Raw genomic sequence first — 11,323 nt, 5'->3', positions numbered from 1 at the left:
AACCATGGAACCAGGGCAGTGCAAGGATGGGTAACTTAGACAAGATTGCACATCTAACACACAGTTCAGTGTCAGAACCAGAGTCAGACTCCAAAATCCCTGCTGTTAACCACTAAGCTGTGCTCCCGTTCTTTTTCCTACAGTTTTCTCCATTCTTGTGGTGTCTGTCCAGCAGCTAGGGCTCCTGGAGCATGAGGACCACAGTCATGTTACAGGGCTGGGAGGGTAGAAGGAAGGGCTATCTTATTTTCAGCATTAGTTTGGAACAGAAATGAAGGTTTAATTTCTGTAGTGTTTTCCCTCTGAAACCATCCATTTTTAAATAAGGAATGTGCATGCAAGGGCAGAGTTGATATTTTCAGCAATTTGTGGTAATTTCTCAGCGTTCACAGGCTTGATCGCCTTGCTTCCTGTACATGCTTATAAGGGATCAAGAGGGCAGCTTGGGTTGTTGGGTAACGGCGGGGTGGAGGCTGAGCATCAGACTAGCCATGAATAAGCTTGTATTGACCCCCATCTGACGGCTATAGCACGGCCCTTAGACCTTGACACAGATAGGACGAGCTAAGGTGGGAAAGCAGTTCTTTTGTTTCTATCTGACATTGTAACTGTAATCTTGTATACTACAGTGGAAAGATTGCTTTCCTGGGCTTCCAGCCACTTTTCATTGCAGAGCGCCCTCTGCTGAAGAAGCCGGCAGGCTTACTGAGAATTTTGCACTTGGATAGTTCTGTACGTTTTCTCTCATTGTTTCTGTTGTAGGGGAGGAAAAATAATTTTCCTTCTACCCTTCTATGTTCTTGGCTGGAATAAAAAGACAGATTAAGAGGAGAAAAACAAATAGATGTTTAATAACATGGATGTTTCCTGTACACACAAGAGAGACCCAGGAAAACTGAGTCACTCCCCAAAATGGCCCAAGTCATCACCTTCAACACCATCTCCAGCTGAAGACAAAAGATGATGTTAGGGGAGGAGGAGCCAGATATGGGAGGTTCCTGGGCAAAGCACAGTAAACAAGGATAAGATTGTAATGCAGATTTAAATCTTTCCCTTCTCCTTTGAGTTTCTAGAGACTGATTTAGCCTTTTCTTCCTGGCACAGAGAGGGAGACACCCTTACAAATGGAGATTTCCCATGTAAACATCTCTTACAAAAGGGTAACTTCTACTAGGTTTTCAGAGCTTTTCCTGTGTCTGCTCTTTCTTAAAAATTATCAGCTCAAGATAATCCTTATGCCAGAGAGGCAGATTTGGGGATGGCAAATTCTGCTCTCCTTCACTATGTTCTCTTATGTGTATATAAACATATATATCTACATATATATAGAAATATAAAGGAGTAATTAAACTCATTTACCTGTTATTAGCACAAACTTATATTTGACTTTAAAGCACATCATACATGGCAATCTCCAAACACAAAACCCAAACCAAGCCAAACACAACAGCTATTCATGAAATCACCTTGCTTCTTACATAGTTTTATCCTTGAAACAGCGTTTACAATTTTGTTTGTCAAGAATTAAAAGCCCATCAAAATTTTCACTTCCTGTGATGTTCCATGAGGTGCATGGATGCTTCTAGTTTCTTTTTTACACACTTTCCCAAATTCTTTGCAAACCCTTTGATCTTCCTTTTTTTCTCACCCTGGCTCTGAGACCTATTTCACTTTGCCTGACAAGTTTTACAAGTAAACCTACTTTACTTTGCAGATTTACAAAATCCTTTATGGATGGAATGCTGTGTTGCGGTTTAGTTTATTCCTTGTCCAGGTTTCAGCCAAAACTACTGCATGTTTCCTATAGTCTTTTGCATAACCTTTGTGAATTATGCATGTAGATGATGGATCTAAACCTGTCTTAAAACCAAGCTATATTTTTAGCAAAATTTACCCAAATGCTTACAAACTTTACTATTAGCAATTTTTAATTTTTTTATTAGCAAACTTTACTAAATAGCAGTTAAACAGACATGGTACATTCTCCTTAGCTCTTGAACCTGGCTTAATGGGATGAAAAGGAAGCATCTGAAGTAGATTTTTATTAACATAATTGCATTTCTTTGGGCAAGCATCTTCTATAAAGCTGGTTAATGCTATACACTGCACCAAATTAAAAAAAAAATTGATTTCAGAAAAAAGAACTGTAAGACCATGAATCAGAAGTTTTTCATATTTTATTTTGTACTTTCTTTGTATTTTCATTAGTGTAACACCTCATATCGTTAAAATGCTACAAAACACTCTCTGTAAATCTCGTAGCAAGTCATGTATTCTAAGTAAAAGTTAGACCCCATTATCTGTTAACTTGTTTGATCATAGGGAATTTTAATTTCGGAATATCCTGGAGCATTTGGAAAGTGGGGTTGCATAACTATAGGTATACTTATCTCAAGGTTTCTTTTCCTGGGACATAGGTTAATTGCATTAATTATCTTTAACTTCCATTACATTCCCAGTGAGTTAGAGGCTTAAAACATCATTTATGGCTGTTTTTCTTCCTTGTAAGGGCCTTTTTGAGTTATTGAATATTTATAGCTGTTATAATAAGGGCAAACCCCATTATGTTCATGTTGCTTTTTATTTCATTTTGTTTTGTTTTTAATTATATTTAGGTATTGGTGCTGATTTTGGAAATAGCCTGCTTGGTATGATTTTAAAACAATTGATTTATTCTCAAAAATGTTTCTGTTGTTTTCTCTCCTCATCTCACAAATATATTTGCTCTAGTTTACAAATTTACTAAAAGTCTATTGTTTGGGAGAACATGTCAAAATATCTTCAAATGTCTTCCATTATATTCTTTGTTGCTTAGTCGTCTTTGTTTCTGTTTTGTTATTAAGAGATTTTCTTTTACTTTAAGAATTTGAAGTCTGTCAAAACAGTGCATTAAATGATTCTGAATCATCATGATCCAGTGTTTAGTTTTCTTCTCCCAGAGATGGGCAGCCTGAAATGCATGATTGTTGTACAACTGGGACTTGCCTCTCACCTCCTCCTTCCATCCTAAGAAAGATCTCAAGCCTCTCTTGATTTGGAGTTAGGAAGTGAAGAAGTTGGTTGGCTAGTAAAGATGAATAAGAGTTTCCTGGAAAGCTTGGTACTTTGAATGTTTATTTGGAAGTGTTGGGAAGGAAAAATTTCCCCCTCCCCTTCTAGATTCTTCTGGCTGGCCTAAGAATTAATTTGACATGAGACAGAATAACAGGAGAAAATGAAACAAAAGTTTAATAACTCGTAGACATGGGAGAGACCCAGGAGGACTGAGTCACTCCTTCAAGTGACCAAAGCCCTCACCATTTTCAGCCAAAGGCAAAAGAGGATGTTGGGAGAAGTGGGACTTCAAAGGGGAGGAAGGCCGTTCATATGGACATGGAAAAGCAAATGTTTGGTAAACAAATGTTTGCTGGGCCAGGCAGAGACAATGGGACACAGAATGGACTCTGATTTTTACGTGCTGCCCAGTTCCCCCACCACACCTTGCCCATGTTCTTTGTAGATATCTCTAGAGATAGTTCTATTCCAGGAACAGGACCTTTATCTAAATTCAGTTAAGGGTGAGATAACAAGAAAAACTGCCTGAGTCTACTGTTCTGAATCAGCCTTAATGAATCCTCATGCCAAAGAGACACATTGTGAGTGGCATATTTGCTCTCTAACAGTAGTATGACATTTGATTTTCCTGTATCTTTTTAGCTATCCATATACAGAATATTAAATTCTTCTTTCCATACTGAGTACTTTGAACATCCCCTGTTCTTGTTAGTTTACAACTTTAGTGACAGAAAAAGAGCAAATGAAAAATGTATTCATAGAACCTGTATTGCTTTTTAATTCAAGTTGAAAATGTATTTTAAAGATCCAGAAATCATAACAGGGTTACTTCACATGAGGGTCTGTGCATTGTACCACTTTGTTTTGGGGAAAATATTTTGGAAGAAGTGTCAGTTGGGTTTTGGCAAGTATGACTGGGTCAGCAACTGGGCCACCCAAGCTCTTTCCCTCTTCCCATTGGAAGAGTGTTAATCCTCGATATCAGCTTTTACTAATAGCCCATGGTGGCAAGCTCCTTTCCTTTGAAATGTACTTATGCAGCAGATGGTGTTGAATATATGCATATATTTTTGTGATCAATGTCAAGTTGAAGTCTGAATTAGTACAGTGGAGAAGTGTGTAATGGCAACATAGCTGTAAAGTGTTAGAGTTGGGTGTTAGATTAATTCATAACCATCTGTCTTTATTTTGCAAATCTACTACTGTGGACACCACACAAGCACTGCAAGTACCTTTTCTACACTGTGTGTGTATGTGTCTGTGTGTCTGTGTTCTAGCACACAAAATTCCAGCAACAGCTGCAATACCCTTCCCTGTCCTGAGGGTGAAAAAAACAAACAAAATGGTTCTTCACATACTTCTGTTGGCATTTCTAATCTTTTCCTAGGTTTGATTTTGTCCACAGTTTTCTCTAGATAGATAGTGAGAGGGTAAATCACTCTTCTGGAAAAGTTATGGGGATTTCACTCTAGAACCCTAAAAACCAAATCTGATGATTTTTATATTGCTGTTTTTCTTATTTGAGGTCTCGGTATTCAACTCCAAAATTTTAATAATATAAGTGGGAAGTTTTTGTAAATAATGTTAGCTCTTGGAAAGAAAAATGTTTCTGAAGAAATTTGATTAATACCTGAAATAGTGGCCCTCAAAACACATTCTTATATGAGATCCGATGATCAAATCTCTATCATTAGCCAAAGTGGTGGAATCTGCATATTATTCTCTAAAGGTAAAGAGCCATTTGCTTTTAAACAATATAAGAGAATTATTTCTAAAAGAGTTTATATATTTACTCTAATTCATGATGAATTGAGGTTTTACTGGTTTTGAAAAAGGAGAATTATGAGTGGGAATTTACTCATTTAGATGTGAAGGGGAGCAGAATTGGCCATCCCAAAATGTGTCCTTGGCATAAGGATTATTTTAGGCTGATTATTTTTCAAGAAATTTCAGACACAGGAAAAGTGCTGAAAACCCAACAGAAGTTACTCTTTTATAAGAGACATTTACATGTATAAGGAAAATCTCCATTTGTAAGGGTATCTCCCTCTCTGTAACCAGGAAGAGAAGGATGACTCTAAATCTCTAGAAACTCTTATAATTGGTGAAGGCAATGACTTGAATCTGCATAACAATCTTATCCTTGTTTACTGTGCTTTTCCGAGTGACCTCCCATAACTGGCTCCCCCTCCTTTTGTCTTTAGCTGGAGATGGTATTTAAGAGGTAACTTGGGTCTCTTCAGAGAATTACTCTGTTTTCTTGGGTATCTCTCATGTATACAGGAATTATCCATGTAGTTAAACTTTTATTTGTTTTTCTCCTGTTAATCTGTTATTCTAATGGCGTCTCAGCCAAGAACCTAGAAAGGTAGAAGGGAAGGTATTTTTCCACTCCCAAAGTTGTTAAAATATATTTTAAAGTTAGAATAGTAAAACTAGAATGGGAAATAGCATGATTAGATGCATTTAAGCCTTTTGAAAAATCAGTTATCAGGAGTTCATTATCATTTATCATAGAGCTTACCAAAGAACTCTAAATACTACAATAATTAAAGCTAGTATTTTTATAGTAGGCAATAAGGTTATTTCATTACTTTTGCGAGGACACTTGCTTGTGTATTTTTATTTCTACGTTTTTGCCTTGATGTTTAATTTTTTTCTAGACCTTATAATCTTGAATGTTTAAATATTTTATTCTAAAAGTGACACTGAGGTGACTGTGTGTGTGTGTCGTGTGTGTATGTGTGTGTGTTGGGAGCTTTCTAACAGAAATAGTACCAAAAATGAAGTCCTCTTTTACCCTTGGCTTTCAATAGCTACAAATATCAAACCAACACCATTGGGAAAATATTATGTTATATGTGATTTCTTCATGAATTCAAACCATAGCTGTTGGGAAATCAGCCCATTGCTAGTTGATGTGATCTCACCCATTTTTGTTTGCCATACTCTGACATCCTAGAACCACTTGAATTTATCAGTTTAACATAATTCTTGTATAGATGGTTAGATGTAGTTCTACAGACCCTAGTTGACAATATTTCTATTTGACAAGATAACCCAGCTTTCTTGTTTTCTCCTTTGCAAGTCTGACCCCCCAAGACTTGCTTCTTGACACATGTAAATGTTGTTACAAGTGGGTCCTTCATGCCTGGAAAGTTCCTTGAATTCTTAGAATCAAAGATGCCCTCTAAATACCAAGTTTTACATTATCGATGGCTTGCTAGAGTGTGCTTTGTGTGTATCCTGTCCAACCTAATTTTCTCACTGAAAAACTTTGCCATCTTGCCTGCTGAGACTTCCTTTTCACTACTTTGTGTTGGCTTCTCTCCTCTCTCTGCCCATGCTGTGATAAAATCACTATGGTTAAAGCTAAAGTCAAGCCTTTTAAAAACCTAATTAACTATTGTTTTTTTCCCCCTATCTCTGATAAAATATTGCTGACCAGAAATCTAAAGAGCATCAGGGAAAAGAACAACAAAAGTAACTCCCTTGTAAAATGTAAGGATACACATCAGTAAGGAGAAAAACAACTCCTTGAATCACACCGCCATGCTGAGGCGCTTTCATGAGGCTTATGTATAAAGTAGTACTTTTATAGCCACTGGTCAGAACTGTAATTGGAGTAGCCATTGCTGCTAGTATGGCTGCTACTGCTGGCATCTCAAAAATGAGAATCACTTTTTGTCTCTTTACCATAAATAGATACCATAGCAAAAATGGATTTATTCATAAATTCCACAGATTGAGAAAGGCCTCAAGCTGAAAGCAGGTCACCTTTAGCTTCACAGGCTATCAGTCCTGAGCATTTCACAAAAAAGAGCTTTTCTAGAAGTTTAGACAATTTTGGTGAATTATGAAGTCCTTGAACTATTGTTGGGCCTATAGTTTTTCAGGAGGCTGGAAAATCACCAAGAAAATGACTAAGAAGACTTTTAATGCATTGCCATATAGTTGCTAAAGTTCAAGTGGTAAACAAATAATGGATGGAAATGTCATTCTGGTTTCTAAATATACCATAATTTCTTTACGAGATTCCTCTTATGAGGAAACTTCCGCCCTTAGAATTCTTTGACATCTAATTTGTTGAATGTTTATAAAACATAGAAATGTGAAGATGCATTAGATGTTGTTTACAAAATATTCACAGAGCAAATGAGAAAAAACTCCACTTTGAACTCCTAACTGTTGAATATAGTCTGATTTTGCTACATTATTAGGGGGCTGGCTTTGATGTTTCTTTTCCTAGGAAAAATTGAACATGAGACTACTCGACTTTGTGTAGTAGGTTAGATTATTATTCAGCAAATAATCATCCTCTCCATCTCCATCTTCGTGGAAAGATTGCATACCACTGAATCCCATTGATAATGGGCTTGGCCCATGTGACTTGCTTTGGCCATTGGGATGTTGGTGAATGTAATGTGAGTAGAAGCTTGAAGCGTACCAGTGCAGTTGGGCTTGCCCTATTGTGTCTATGCTTCTGCTGTAAGATATACATGCTCCAGCTAGCTCTCTGATCCAGGGAAGATCCTACTCACATGAAACAGACTTGCACCCAACCTACAGCTTAGAATTAAGCCTGAGTCTATTCTAGATCATCTGAATTCACAGCTGACCACACAGATGTATGAGCAAGAGATGAATGCCAATTATTATATTTCATGAGTTGGGAGTGATTTGTTATACAGGAAAAGCTAACAGAGACACTTGGCATTAGCGATTTTAACACTGACAATTTCAACTCACCTCACTCGTGTCCATGAAATTGAGAAACTTAAATTTTGCTACAGCATGAAATTGAGTTTTGAGCACTCATCTAGAAAGTGGGGCCAGCACTTCCTTTTCAGTGTAATCTTGTTTCCTATTCATTGCATGCATATTTTATGGGGGGAAATAGTGTTTCAAGGTGGTATTTGAGAATTAAGCATTTGGACTTAACTTCTATGAATATTTAAGGCTTACCATACATTTAATTTTAGGGTAGAGAATCTGCAATTTACATTACTTAGGTGTATACATTCCTTTTGGCATGGCAGATTAGGAGGGCTCACTGACGAGTTTGTCTTCATTAATATGAATGATGAAGTGTGCATGTATAGAACAAGGGGTCATGTGGAAAGATTCAGAGATTGGGTCATGTGATAGAGGAACCTGAAGTCGCTGAAGTAGCTGGATCTGAAGGTTATGAGACTAGAGCATCTTGGAGATTTTTTTTTTTTTTTTTAGTTAATTTCTCCTCAAAAGCTAAACAGCTTTTCTTGCTTCTCTTTGAGAAGGTGTGGCGGTAACAGAGCAGACGTTATTGCTGCAGCTACCCATAGCAGAAAGCACTCAGTACCACACCGTTTTTTAGCTTTCCTCCTTTTGCTGTCTTTTTTCTACTCTCTCACCATGATTTCTGGGATCACTTCCTAAACAAACTACTTGCATTCAAATCCTTGTCCTAGGGTCTGTTTTTGGGGAACCCAAAATTCTAAATTGTATCCTAATCTGACTTTTTTTTTTTTTCTGATTGATGTAGGAATCCTATTGGATAGAGAAGAAAGTAGTCTTTGTTTTTTTTGTTGTTGTTGTTGGGATTTACTGTTAAAAAAAAAGACTGAATAGAAGAATCTCTTAGTAAATTGTAAGAAAGTCGTATTTTAATATAAAATATTACAGACATATCAGAAATAAGCAAGCATCCATCAACTATTTAACCAATGTTTGTTGTTTACTACTTTGTTGAGTTTATATTCCCAGTAGTCATTATATAATTAGGAAAAGGTTCTAGAATTAGTGAATGAAGTGTTGAGGAGTAAATTTTTTTTTCCTCTACCCTATTGCTTCTCTGGCTGGTCTCATAATCAAATTGACATTACACAGATTAGTAGGAGAAAAAACAAATTTAATTACATGAGATCCAAGGGCAGGTTAGGTAGTTGAAGCCTATATACCATTCTGAGCTAAGGAATGGGATGGGGACCTGGGGCTTCAAAGGAGAGGAGGGTCATTCATAGGACAATAAGAGCAGATGTTTGGGAATTAGATGTTTGCCCTGCCACACAGATGGATCATTTAGATAAAAGTTATCTCTGATCATAGCTCTCTCTTTCTGAGCCAGGGCCCTTACCTAAATTCTTTTAGGCAGTTGAGGGAGGGGTAAAAAGCTCTTCCTAGGTCTTTTGGGTCTTGATTGTCTTCAGCTCAAAAAAATCCACTTGCCAAAGTGACACATTTTAGCAAGGCTTGTTCTGAACCCCTTCAGAAATAATGACTAGAACACAGTCCATTCCTTTTAGGAGCTTATGGTGTAGTTAGAAAGGTGTATCACGGAAATGTGAAAGATGCAGTAATAGAGAAATTGATTAGGTGCTGTAGGAGCCAGGGAGAGTGTAACTAACTCAGTCTTCCCAAAGAGGATGATGGGTAAACTGAGTCTGAGGGGAGTTAGCTTAACAGACTAGTGGGTGGCGAAAGAAGTTGCAGACAGGGAGAAGGGAATGGTCAAAGGCACAGAGTTGTAATACAAGTGGCATATTTGGAAATAGCAAAATTTTTGGTATGGTTGAAGTATAGGGTTTATATGGTGCAGTTTAAAGAAGTAAGGAGAACCCAGGAAACTGGAAACCTTGCCTTGGGCCCTGTGCTTAGAGTGCCCTTTTCTGGTCTTCTTAGGGCTGTACCCTTGTTGGAGAAGGAAAAAATTTTCTTCTCCCCTTCCAGGTTCTTCTGGTTAGTCTAAGCATTAAATTGACATGAGACAGGTTAACAGGAGAAAATAAAATTTAATTATATACATGTAGGGGCCCCTTAAGAAAAATGAGACTCAAGGATAGGTTGGCTATTGAGGCTTATATGCTATCTGAGAGAAGTCTGGGGATTTGGGACTTCAAAGGGGGAAGAAAACAATTTATAGGGAGATGGGAAAAACAAATGTTTGCTAAACAAATGTTTTCAATGGTATGCATTGACAATGGGACCCAGAGAGGACTTTGTTCAAACAGGCCTTGCTGAGTTGGTCCCAGGCCACCACACTTACCTCATAGTCTTTGTAGTTAGTTCTGGTGATAGTTCTCTTTCTGGGATAGGTCCACCATCTAAATTCTTTTAGACAGTTAAAGGAAAGGAGGTAAAAGCTCTTCCTGAGCCTTTTGTTTCTTAAAAACAACCAGCCTGAAATATTCCTCATGCCAGAGAGCCACATTTAGGGGTGGCAAATTTTGCTCCCCTACACCCTTTTTACGAGGTGAGAAGGCCAGGGAGCTAATGGGATATGCCCACCCAGAGTTTGAGATTACCTTTGTAAACTGTGCTCTAGGTGCCCAACACTTGGGAATTTTCTTCCCAAATACCTCATCCCGCTTTCAGGGCCTGCACAGTTTTCTTCCCAAAGTCTATCTTCCTGAGGGAGGACTGTGACACTGGTATTTGTACCTTTGGGTCTGAGGGGTGGCCAACAGGCACCTGTTTGGGGGGTGTGAATGGGGTGTAGCTATACAGGTTGGGGTGTCCATAGGTTTGTTGTTCCTTGTGGCATAAGAAGGAGTCAGGTAGGGGGAAAAAAGGTGGGGGGAGGTATCAGCTGTACCTGAAGGGCCTCCACTTGTACTCTCGCTCTGGGCTCTATAAATGTTAGAGGTGGGCTTACATAAGAACCTTACTTTTTGCTATGATTCAGGAGAAAAGCTGAAAATGGATAGGAATAGGGTAGGGGTTTCTAGGAAAGTGGTAAATGTTCAGAAAAACTGTTGTAAAAATCAAAGCAAGACACAAATAGTTGAAATGATAAATATTATATATACTTTTTACCACAATAAAAAATTTTAACAACACAAGAGCAGATTAAGTAATTATAGAAGGATTGCTGAGAGCCACTTGGAGGCTGCCTGCAGTTGGAGACCATGACTCTGTTATGAAACCTATCCGTGCAGTTGTCTTTTTTCTCTTTCTCTTGGAAGGCTCAGCAGATTGGTAGAGGAGGAGAGAAGGTGGCTGCTAGTCCTCATGGGAGGTTGAGTGAAGTTAGGGTCAATACCAATGAGGGATAACAGATGAAAATGACTTGAAAGTGCTGGCAAGAAAGTGATTGAAATGGTTCTTTGTGGAATTTAAGTTTTATAGGGAAATTTGTTGAACTGGAAGGGTTTGATAACTTGAGAGAAAAAGGAAGAATAGAGGAAACCTTATAGGTAGTCTGGCTAAGTTAAACATAAGTGTAGTAGAAGAATAGATGTTGTTTCAGCCAGTGTGAACTTGGAATTTGACATTGAAAGGGAGCAGGACT

Source organism: Camelus ferus, chromosome X (assembly GCF_009834535.1).
Source record: "Camelus ferus isolate YT-003-E chromosome X, BCGSAC_Cfer_1.0, whole genome shotgun sequence".
NCBI lineage: Eukaryota > Metazoa > Chordata > Mammalia > Artiodactyla > Camelidae > Camelus > Camelus ferus.
The sequence above is the reverse complement of the archived record's forward strand: the minus strand, read 5'-3'. Positions refer to the sequence as shown.